The sequence below is a fragment of the Austrofundulus limnaeus genome, unplaced genomic scaffold (assembly GCF_001266775.1).
Source record: "Austrofundulus limnaeus strain Quisiro unplaced genomic scaffold, Austrofundulus_limnaeus-1.0 Scaffold555, whole genome shotgun sequence".
NCBI classification, from domain to species: Eukaryota; Metazoa; Chordata; class Actinopteri; order Cyprinodontiformes; family Rivulidae; genus Austrofundulus; species Austrofundulus limnaeus.
In genome coordinates, this window is record NW_013952957.1 from 159,565 (window position 1) to 172,174 (window position 12,610).

The following is a 12,610-nucleotide window of genomic DNA, read 5'->3' on the forward strand; positions in this document are numbered from 1 at the left end:
TTTTTCAGCTTTTGACCCACAAAATAACAGTAGCAGAGACCTGTGACCCCAACTATTTTTGGATGATAAACATATGTATCAGGTCAACTAAACATAGGCATAGTCACAATATTTTTATACTACATTTATCCATTTTTAATATACTTACCTCACTCCGTTGTAACAACTAAGGCAAAAATGTAATTAATTCAGAAAATCTTTTCAGGACCACACCTTGATATTTCGGGACCCCACTTTGAGTCCCGACCCCAACTTTGGGAAACACTGCATTAGATTATAAAGATGCATTTTACTAACTCTAAATAAAATAATTAACAGAAAACCAAAAAGTTAGTTTGGCTTATTTATAATCTGCTAACTAAAAATATAGCTAACACTAAGTTTCTAAACATTTAAATAAATTATCAGAAGCTAACGCAAAAAAACAAAATAAGTAAAAATTAGCAGAAGCTAACAGAAACTGCTAATTAGTTGGATGACTGTCACTCAGTTTGAGTCACACGTCTTCTTCTCCTTTGAGCAGAAGACTGGTAGGACGGACACAAACCTGTTCATGTTGGTTAGTTAGTTAGTAGACTTGAGCCAAATTCACACTCCCTCCAAATTATTTACTGTTATTTTTTTACTGTTATTTTTTTATTCACTCTTATTTAACCAGGCAAGTCCCACTGAGATCTCAGATCTCTTTTTCAAGGGAGGCCTGGGCCTGAAGGCAACCTATTGTACATATTTTTTGGGGGTGCGGGAAACCTGAGTACCAGGAGAAAACCCACGCAAGCATGACGAGAACATGCAAACTTCGCACAGAAAGACCCCAGGTCCGAACCGGGGATCGAACCCAGAACCTTCTTGCTGTGAGGCGTCGGTGCTAACCACTGAGCCGTCATGCTGCCAAATTGCCGAAGTCGGCACGAATTGTCGCAGTTTCATGACGAAAATTAAGTCACCGGTGTTCTCAGCGTCTACTCAGCTGTCCCTTTTGGCCCAACCAGCCAGCTGAACGTTTTACCCCCCCTCCTGCTTCGACGGTGATGTGTGATTGGTCTGAAGTTCGTGGGCACTTTTTTTTGTGCTGAAAGAGCTCGGACACTGCATTTTACTTCAACCACTCAGTTAAAAAAAAGAAACAAAAACAATTCGCTTCCAGAGTCGACTATTACCAGAAAGCAGAGTTTTATAAAGATAGTCAAACCGTGAAAACTCATGACTGGAGCTAAAACAGACATTGTGTACGGAGGAATCTGACTGATAAAAACTGTGGAGCTTTAACCGGGACAGATTTGTGGATGAATAACGTCGGGTGAGTGACGAGTTTCTTACTTTTTTTTCTGCACTCTCGACTCTAGCGGGAAGAAACTCCATGCAGTGACGTATGCTGCAGCGGGAGGGGTTTCCCAGCAGCTCGGCATGGTGTGTCTCTGGGGCTATGAAAGGTGTGTGTGAAAACGAACGCAGAACAACCACGTGACCACGCTTCGACTGTTCGGCTTGGGAACACGTATGTTGGCAACACCAAATTTAGAGGAAGCTAACTGGTCCGCTAACATTTTTCAAAATTTGCAAAAAAGCGTATCTGCAAAATGAAAAAAAAAGTCGCACTATAAGCTGTTAGGTTATTAGAAGAACCATGCCCACCATTGATAATAATCATTTCTTGTCCAAGCAATAGCACTTGGAGTGTGTGTTGTAAAAAACAGCTACAACCTCATCAAATTTAAAGACAATACCTATCAAACTGAATAGCCAAGTTTGAATTTTCTGAATTGTGTTGCGTCCAAAAGTAAATCATTTATAAACGGTTACTTTCTGCATGTTTCATTACAAATTGTGCAGTGGTTTTTAACATTTAATGGTTACAGATGGACATTTTTGCTCTACGTTTGTCTCCACCTTTGCCTAGAGGTGCATGACGATAATAAAGAAACAGAAATTTTTCCTTATTTCAGTCATTTCTTTTAATTTGGGGAACAATTCACAAGCAAATATACACATGAATATCATAGTAAATGTACGCTTTCTGTCCTTTAAGCTATAATCACTTTATTTAAAAAATGGGTTTCTTGACTTGCAGTGCTGCAGCTTCATAATTAAGGCCTTTCCCATTCCCCCTGAGCTAGACCAGGTTAAATTGAGTTGAAAATGAGATTTTAGCATCTCCTGCAATAATAGCGGGGAGCTGAACTTGGGTATGATCTCTGTTAATAGAGTGAGAGCACAGGAGAATTTGGTGTTACGCCGTGAATAGAGGCAGAGCAGGTGGAAACCAGGATCCTTTTCATGAACAGGCATGAAGTCAATTAGACACGAGAGAGGGAGTGTGAAGAGGGAAGGGAGGAACATGTGCTTGTAGGCAGGAGGAAACCAGAGCCATGGCTAAAAGTACAGGGAAAAAAAGCAGACTTGTCCCAAAGTTATAGGAACTAACTCTCGTTTTAAACTATCTATTTAATGTGATGTACTCAACTCTTCATGACAAAAAATGTCTCAAAAATAGCATCATGTCTAGATTATCTTTTTGTTCATTGTATGTCTGTTAGGATTAATCAAGAGATTAAGTATTACTTTGTTCAGCTAATTTTGCATTAAATATCTAATTTTGATATATTTTATATATGTATACTGTATGTGGAATGGTAGAAATGGTAAGGCTTGGACACACTTTATAATGTCAGTGGAATGACTTTAAGATTTTCATATTGCCTGCCAGCTACCACGCCAAAGTTTTAAACAAAGAGGTTGAAGGTATTTGTTAAGGATGTGTAAACTGGACCATTTTTTTTTGCAATACATGCAAAGTGACTGTGTTTCAGCTATATTTGTGTTTATTAGTTGATTATTTGTGGTGATCATATTATACTGGGTTGACTTCAAAAGTAAATCAGCTGTAGATGTGCAAGCAGTAATTGCCTTTTGTACTAAAAACCACCCACTAGCTCATGAGATATTTTGCTAACACCACAGACAGCTGAGCACAGACTCACATGCACAGACAATATTAACTAGTTTAAGCTGATATTAGTGATAGCAGCCTGAGGAGAGCAACTTTAAAACCTGACAGAGAGGTGTAGAGGTAATACAGCGGGTAAAATAAGTATTGAACACGTCACCATTTTTCTCAGTAAATATATTACTAGAGGTGCTAATGACATGAGATTTTCACCAGATGTTGGTAACAACCCAAGTGATCCATACATACAAAGAAATCAAACCATAAAGCCTTTGTTGTCAATGACAGCTTCAAGATGCCTCCTGTATGGAGAAACTAGTGGCATGCATTGCTCAGGTGTGATTTTGGCCCATTCTTCCACAAACAGTCTTCAAATCTTGAAGGTTTCGTGGACCTCTTCTATGAACTCTGATCTTTAGTTCTATCCATAGATTTTCTGTTGGATTCAGGTCAGGTGATTGGCTGGGCCATTCCAGCAGCTTTAGTTTCTTTCTCTGAAACCAACTGAGAGTTTCCTTGGCTTTGTGTTTGGGCTCATTGTCTTGCTGAAATGTCCAGCCACGTTTCATCTTCATCATCCTGGTAGATGGAAGCAGATTTTTATCAAGAATGTCTCTGTACATTTTTCCATTCATCCTTCCTTCAATTATTTGAAGTTTGCCAGTACCATATGCTGAAAAACAGCCCCACACCATGATGTTCCCACCTCCAAACTTCACTGTTGGTATGGTGTTTTTGGTGGTTCAGTGCATTACTTATTGTTTTCTTTGAAACAATCGTACCTGCTAATTCCAGGTCTTTATGAAGCTCTCCACAAGTGGTCCTTGGCTCTTGGACAACTCTTCTGATAATTCTTTTCACTCCTCTGTCAGAAATCTTGTGAGGAGCACCTGGTCGTGGTCGGTTTATGGTGAAATAATGTTCTTTCCACTTCTGAATTATGGCCCCAACAGTGCTCACTGGAACCTTCAGAAGTTTAGACATTCTTCTGTAACCGATGCCATCATTATGCTTTGCAACAATAAGGTTGTGAAGGTCTTGAGAGAGCTCTTTACTTTTACCCATCATCAGATGGTTCTTGTGTGATACCTGGCCATCATTTGGGACTGAACCAGCTGATATTAACTTGCACTGACAAGAGGCAGGCTTGCTTTCTAATTACTGAGAGAGTTCAGCTGGTGTCTTGGCTTTCCATGCCTTTTTACACCTCCCTTTCTTCATGTGTTCAATACTTTTTCCCTGTGCCATTCCACATTATTACAAATAACTTCATTTCTGGACATTTATGGTTTGATTTCTTTGTATGTATGGATCACTTGGGTTGTTACCGACATCTGGTGAAAATTTCATGTCATTAGCACCTCTAGTAATATATTTACTGAGAGAAATGGTGACGTGTTCAATACTTATTTTACCCGCTGTATTGCATCTGCAATGAAGCAGCATTTCTGACTTGCCTGTTTAGATACAAGTGAATATAATTTCCCTGATCCAATCAAACTCCTCTCTGATACGGTGCCACACGTGTGTAGCTTGTTTGTACCACCGCTGCAGGGGGTTTGAGAGTGTCTTTCAATTAAAGCCTGCCATCTTTAACGTTCCAAATAACGCAATTAAGCTAATTGGCAGGACGACTCTTTGTTATCCGTCGGGGAGGAAGATGAGGAGCGGGCCTCATCAGTCCCCTCTCAGCCCAATTCATTGGCTTTTCACTGTAATCTGCTTCGCCATTCGCACTCTTGCCCTCCCCATTAGGACGATTCCCGGTGGACGTCCTTTCCCTGCATTGCACTGTAACAAGCTTCTTAATAATACATTAATGAAGGGTTGCTCCTCCAGATTAGGCGCTGGCCCCTCTGATAATGGGGTGTTGGAAGAGGGCCAGCCAGTCACCTCAATGCTGTAATCTGACCTTGGGTTAAATAAGCTTTTGTTAGTGAGAGCTTGAGCATGAGACATGAAAAGAGGTTGGGGGGTGGCGTGACAGACCACTTGCCCAAGGAAATGTAAATTACCTTTTCTTTTTTGTCTCAGACATGGCTGAAAATATGAAACAGCAGCAGCCACCTTTTTTTGACTTCACAGTACATAATTATCACCCACTGCTGAAAGGCGACTGATAATGTTTTTAGCTTCTGTGTTTCAGTGTCTTTCTGTTACCAAAATATCTCAGTGACCACTGGACAAATTTTATTAACACTTCCAGAAAGTGGCTGTACATCTACAAATTATAAAATTTTTAGGCTTCCTGTGGATCATTAAAAAGACTTAAAAGGCACTGAATTCGTCAATCTAAAAATAAAGCTTTAATTAGCCTTAAAATGTTTTAAATCAATCTTTTAGAGGCCTTAAAAATGTTACTACATTGTTAGTAAGATGATTTTAATTTGTCTCAAATATTTAAATAATTGGTAACGTTTATTTATTCTTTTAAAATAATTTACCAAAGGACTCTTGCAGCTAGTTGTTTGTGTTAAAATAAACATTTAGGTTAAAATTGTCGGTAACCTGATCAACTGGGTTTTTTTTTCATTTGTATTTATTGTGAAGTTGATCTTAAATTTCATGTCAAGTGGCAATAAAAAAAGTCAATTTAACTTGCTATAAGCGGTAGGAACCCTGCTTTCTCAAGCAAATTCAAGATGCTTGTCATATCTAGCCAACCATACAAAGCAAAGAAAGGGCTATGGCTCAGTCAGTTTTACAAAGAAAGACTGCTTTCTGACACACTGTGAGTGATAACATATGGCACAAGTCCTTTGTTTTGAATTTTGCCTTTAGCTTTTTGGAGTCAATTCTGTCTACAGTATTTGCAAAAATATCACTGGAGCTACTGGACAGATTTTAATGAAATACTAATAAAAACAAACAATAACTGGATGTAAAATCACAATTGATAACTTAGGAAAAAGACAGATGGTTATAACACAGTTTGACAGATAATGCTAAATTGTAGTATTGTTGTAGATAGTCATCCACAACATTTATCCTGAGCTCTCACCTGTTAAAGTCTCAAACCAGATTTACACTGTGTGCGGCTCTTCTCCACTGTGCACTTTGCCACCATTTGTGACATACTCTGAGTTACACTGTATCTGCTCCAACTGAACGCCCAAAGGTGAAGCATGTGCGAGAGCTGTGAGCTCATTCTGTGAAAGATTGTTGTCTGTCTTTTTTTACTCCCATTTATTTTCAAAATGTTAGTTTGAGACTTTTGTGTTTCAGAATAAAATACATGTTTTGATTGTATTATACGTGTATGCAAAGCCATTTGTGATCATCATAGGTTGACTTTGCATTAGCTCCGGTGCCTGGCAAAAAATAGACTCTGGTACAATTTTGGCAAAGGTCTGTGCGCAATCCGCCACTCTGCTGAGGTAATATAGTGTAAATAACCACAATGACTATAAAGGCCTAGTTTTTACTATGGAGTTTGTACTGCAATGGAGTGGACGATATCTAGAGCAACAATAACCACCTTTCCATCCAGCTGTAATTCGACTTTTGAGCAAACTTTTAAAATGTTGCAAAAAAGATTTAAAAAATAAAGCAAATTAGGTGTGTTTCCATCCACTGGTTTGAAGTGAATAACCAGGCTACACAAAGCAAAATTTTGTCAGATGTTAAGCATGGCTGTAATAAAAATGAAGTAGAGGTCACAAACTTGCAAGGACCACACAATGGAAAGACGTTTTCAGGAATGTGTTGCATTCAGACAAGTTGTAATTATTCTGTAACATCAACTAGTACTGGCCACGTTACATGCTGTCCAGAGACGTGAAGAAAGAAATGTAATTCTTATGGGAATATCCGGTAAGATGCCATCAGTGAGAACAGCTGATCGATCATGTAAACTGTGGAATGATCTACCACTACAGGCCAGACAGTCTCTTTCACTCGCTGTCTTCAGGTATCGTTTAAAAACACACTGCCACTCCCTTGCCTTTGAGTCTGTTTGAGTTGGTGCAAAACCTCACTGTGTATCATAACTCTGTTCTATGTGTACTGTAAATATAAATGCTCCATATTTTTATCTGTATTTTGACTGTATTTTGACTATGTCCTGTTGTTTCTGTCTATTGTACAGCACTTTGGTTGGCCTTGTGCTGTTTAAAGTGCTTTATAAATAAAAGTGGTATGGTATGGTATGGTATGGTATGGTATAGTATGGTATGGTATGGTATAGTATGGTATGGTATAGTATGGTATGGTATGGTATGGTATGGTATGGTATGGTATGGTATGGTATGGTATGGTATGGTATAGTATGATATGGTATAGTATGGTATGGTATGGTATGTATGGTATAGTATGGTATGGTATAGTATGGTATGGTATGGTATGTATGGTATCGTATGGTATGGTATGGTATGGTATGGTATGTTATGGTATGGTATAGTACGGTATGGTATAGTATGGTATGGTATGGTATAGTAAGGTATGGTATGGTATGTTATGGTATGGTATAGTACGGTATGGTATAGTATGGTATGCTATGGTATGGTATGGTATGGTATGGTATGGTATGGTATGGCATGTTATGATATGGTATGGTATGGCATGTTATGGTATGGTATGGTATGGTATAGTATGGTATGGTATAGTATGGTATAGTATGGTATAGTATGGTATGGTATAGTATGGTATGGTATGGTATGGAATGGTATGGTATGGTACGGTATGGTATGTGAGGTCAATGTTCGCTACGTCAGAACTTATTCAGCAAATAAGTTTCCATCTCCCCTTTCGTGCATTGACTCTTTTTCGGAAAATCCAAACACTACCTCAAGCCAGCGTAAAAACATTTTTATTTTTTGTGAAATTGAGGAAGGTTTTCTGCATTTTGCCATTTTCATCAACTTTTTCTAATGCAGTACTTCAAAATGCACATAAAAAATGTGATGGAAACACGATTAATATCGCATATGCTGGTGCTTAATGTCATATAAAGGGGTCATTGACAAGGTATGACCAAAACTCCAGTCTCTTCCTGGGGGTGGCGGATGATTCCTTCAAAGAATCCTGGGCCTTTTCCATGTGTGGTATAATCAAAATGACCGGAGGCCTTTGTAGCTGACAGGTGATTGTTGCTCTCTGTCTGCGAAGCGCTGCAAAACTGAAATGAAGCCATGTCAGCAAGAGCGTGGCAAAGATCCATCCCTCATGTGTCAGATTCCTCCTGTTCCCCTCGAGTCCACGCTTTGGCATGAGATGCATCGCTCCCAGTTTCTGAATCCCCGCTTGCATTCCAGTGCTAGCAATCAACAAACAATAAGCAACAACAACAACAAAAACACGGATAAAAAAAAGCACAAGAGAGTGGCTTAAATATTTTAAAGACCCTCCGCTTTTTTTTGTTATTTTTTTTTTGAATGGCGTTTCACTCTCAGGATGCTGTGTATACTTGTCTGCCTGCTGTTTTGGCTGCCTCCCCCCACCCCCACCGCCCCGTCTGTCTCCTAATAGAAATCTTGATAGAAATATCAGAAGGAGATTTTAATCACAAGGGTGTTGTGCATGCTTATTTATCTAAACCACAAAGGAAGAAAAGAATCTTCCAGCCGACGCTGTCACCCCTCTCACACAGCAGCCTCTGTCAGGGAGAAATGTGCCTAAAGACACGTCTCCCCGTTCGGCGTATGTAACACTTGCCAAACTGCAGCAAGCTTAACAGCAGCCGAGAACAAACGGAATGAGGAAGCGATAGGAAAATAAGATCGAATGAAATGTTTCCTAGAGTCAAATACAGTGTGTTAAAGGAGAGCCTTGAGAGAAAACATTCAGGGGGAGAAGGTAAACACAACCATTAAGTTTCTAACTGAGACAGAGTGCAGAGGGAATCTTTTTTTCTTTTTTTTTGGATTGCGCTTTTGTCTCCTGATCCTCCTCCGCCACCGCCTCCCCTCCCCTCCCGCTCCTCTTTCCAAGTCTCTCTTTGTTTTGTTTTGTTCCTCAGGGTGTTTTGATGGGGACAAATTTCTAAATCCATCACTCAAACATTTCATTTAAACTTCTGAAGAAAAGAAACGGCTCTCGCCAGAAGGGGATGAACGCCGTTATCGATACTTTTCCTCGCCGCCTCACCCCAACACTCAAGTCGTCGCTCACTGTACAAAAAGTGGGGGGATGTAACCATACTGCCCCCCCACCCCCCGCCCCTTCCGTCTATAAAGTTATTGGCAAGAAACTCCACTGAATCTGACACGCGCCTTCCTAATTTTGTCTGTAATAAATAAATTACAGCACAAATAAAACGTTGAGGAGAAGATTAAAAATAAAGGGGGGTGTCAGAGTAAAGTCAGTCGTGTTCAATTAGGGCCTAATAACCAATGTTCTTTCGAAAGTTGGCGGTAATTTGAAGCTCCCCGATGTGTTCATACAGGCCTTTTCTACTCATCTGCACATAAAAAAGGAGCAGTTCAGAAATTGTTGTCCCAAAGTAAGTTCTAAAAGGCCTTCAAATCATTAAGTTTGAGTTTTCAAAGAGCTGCCGATTGAAAGCCAATGGGAAAGTCCTCACGCTTTTATCTGGGATGTTAAAGAAAAAAGATGAGGATCTTGAGCCTGGGCCTTTCAGATAAGTGAATATATTTAATTTTTGAAAGAATCACAGACTCTGTGTCTTTGGTCCTTATGCCTGCTGGGAGCTAGGCGTGAAGAAGTCAAAGTTTTTTTTCTTTTTCTCTCCCCCCTTCTACATCTTTCACCCGACTGTACTCATGAAGAGGAATAGACCCTGAAACCTCACTGGACCTCAGAGTTGATTTATTTATCAGGTCTACTGTGCTCCCAAGCGATAGCTGTGTGTGATGGATACCCAAGGGGTGGGCCTTCGCAGAGCAGTAGCCCCCTCCTCCTCTTCCTCCACCACGTTTTCTTGCTGTGGCATCAGAGCTTTAGGCCTGACACAGTGGCTTTTTCATCGCGTGGCACGGCTCAAACCCCTCCTAATGAACACCGAGAGGGGCTTCTGCTCGCTTCTGTTCTATCTCTTTGCTTTCTTTTTGACCCAGCGTTAAACACAGACAGGTTAGGCTTTGCAGTCCCCACGAGTTCCCCATCAGCTCCTCTGTGTGGCTCAGACGGAGAGCTGGACCACACCATCCTATCCATACGCTCCAGCTGTTTGCTGAGCCCTGGGAGAGCGCTCTGTCACCCTGCCAAAACCTCACGCCTGGAAACTTCTGCAAACTGCATTAAACAAAGAGGAAAACAGAGAAATAAACTTATTCAATAATCAGACAATAAACTCCCCCGAAACAACTGAAACAATAAAAAAAGAAAAACTAATAAACTACAGACAAAAAATAAATAAACTTAAAACGTCGGTCCCTTGACGTCTAATGGTCCCAAACAGTCCTTTTGTTATTTGCTTCAGAATCTCTGATTGGTAACAGAAAACATTTGTTTGTTGTTGTTTGGTTTTCGTTGCGGTGTTCCAACATGTTTACAGCTCTGGGACCTGATGATACCAAGAACATCTGGCTTTTGTGCATAGCTGAAAGAGTCCACATATATTATACATGATGTTCTGTACATCTGCCAAAGAACCAATCTGTGTGGCCCTCAGTCAGTGCAAACACGAGCGCAGGTGATAGCACACGCAGGCAAGAACACCATTAGCTCGTTTTATCATTTCACTTAGCTCGGAACAGTTCAGAGCTACTGGTGGGATGAGTTTTGTTGCGTTTGAAGGCAGCTGGAGTTACACTCTTGAGGTTTTTGTTTTTTTGTTGTGAAAAAAAAATCTCTGAGAAAAACAGATGGATTGCCAGTGGTGTTGCAGACAACACCTGAAATCTGTCAATAGTTACACCGCGCTTGGCATGAGTGGTAAATTAGCTGAAACCATCAATTCTCTTGACATAATAAACACCTCTTATCTGTGGAAAATTAACTTTTGTGTTGCTCTCTGTTGTACTCTCATGCATTGATGGGTAATTAAACTAAAGACACGTTCACTTGCCTGCAGCGATGTAAAATAGTTTACATCAATTACGTCCCACTCAGGGACAGAACACTCAAATGACTATGATGGAGACTTTTATTAGTGATTAGCATCAGAGCAGCTGCTCATCTTATCTGGTACTTTTTATGGTTTTACACAGTGGTTGGCACAGCTAACCTAAAAAATAGGTTCACTAATCACTAATTTGCTAAAGAATATTAGCTACGCTATCGCAAAACTGCTAAACAGAAAGAAAAATTCAAGCTAATGCTAACCACTAAGACAACTCACTCAGTCTGCGGCTGTGTCACAATTCATGGGTTGCAGCCGATGTCGGCCGCATTCGTCGGCCACTGACGTCACGAACTCGCACCGTAGGCTGTCCTAATTCGTCGGTGCCTACGAATGCGGCCGACGTTTTCGAGTTTTTATCGACTGCATCTGAGTAGGCTGTACGGCCGACAGTATCCCAGAATGCATTGCGCCGTGGGGAATTTTTCAGCAAATCAAAAATGGCAGATAAACTATCGACCAAAGAATTAGTCTTAAATGTAAGTTTTTTTAACCTTGCTAATGCATTAAAATGTTAAACAGCATACAGAATATTAAACAAGTTTAATATTTTGTGTATTTAAGTGTTACGGTTTTAAAAATAGTAAAGTTTTCCCTCCCTTAAAATTACATTTTTTTTCCTATTTGTTTTATTTTTAGCCCATGCACTTGGAATAAGATTGATGCATGCCCAAAGGCTCATGGGACATTTCATAAATTGATCGAATGAGTATTTGTAGTCTTATAACTTGTGAAAATCTAAATGTGTGTTTAAATCTAAACTGTCTCTTGTAGTTACGTGTATTTCATGTTTAATTTTAATATAATATAGTGCAAAAATAAAGTCAGCATCAGGAGTAAAAGTGGAATACAGGTGGAAAGTCGCGGGCCAAATCAAATGGCTTGATGGGCCAAATTTGGCCCAAGGCCCCACTGTGATGCTGACAAATACTTATTTTTTAAATAAATTGGACTGGGACAAAATCTTTTTGATTAAAACATTTATCCCTATTAGAAACAGGACTAAAAATCATTACAAAACGGTTTTTTTGTCTGATTCTATTTATAATTTATGCTCAGTTAACCATAGCACAAGATCAAATTTAATTGTGACGGGTTTATGATAAAGAGAGGCAGATGTAATAAAATAAAAACGATGTCATTGTTTTCGTGGTTTTTAGGGCACATAGTGATAGTAGGCATGTCTCAAAGGCTTGTAAAAGTTTTATGATCCAACAACAATTGAGTTTTTTTAATTTTCATTTTCAAACACTTTTGTCATCTAAAGTTTCAGTAAAACACAAAAAAGTCTATATTAAATTTCCTGCAAAATCTCACGTTTTTGTGTCCTGATGCATCTCAGTAATCCAGGTAAAAAATCAAAAAGAAAAAAAATTGTGTAGGTCTTCTGGACGGGTTCTTCTTTAATGAAACGTTTCGTCTCTCCTCCAAGAGACTTCTTCAGTCTGAGAGTTTCAGGCAAAATTCAGGCTTTTAAGCCCAGCCTCCATGTGACTGATACTCACATCACATGGCTATCATTGACCCCTAATTAACACTTATTGTTAACAGGGGGGGGAGTGATACTGGCGATAGCCGCGCTGTAGGAGGGGTCAACTGAAAACGGAGGCCTCCACCTCTGTTTAATGATGGACGGTCTTTCT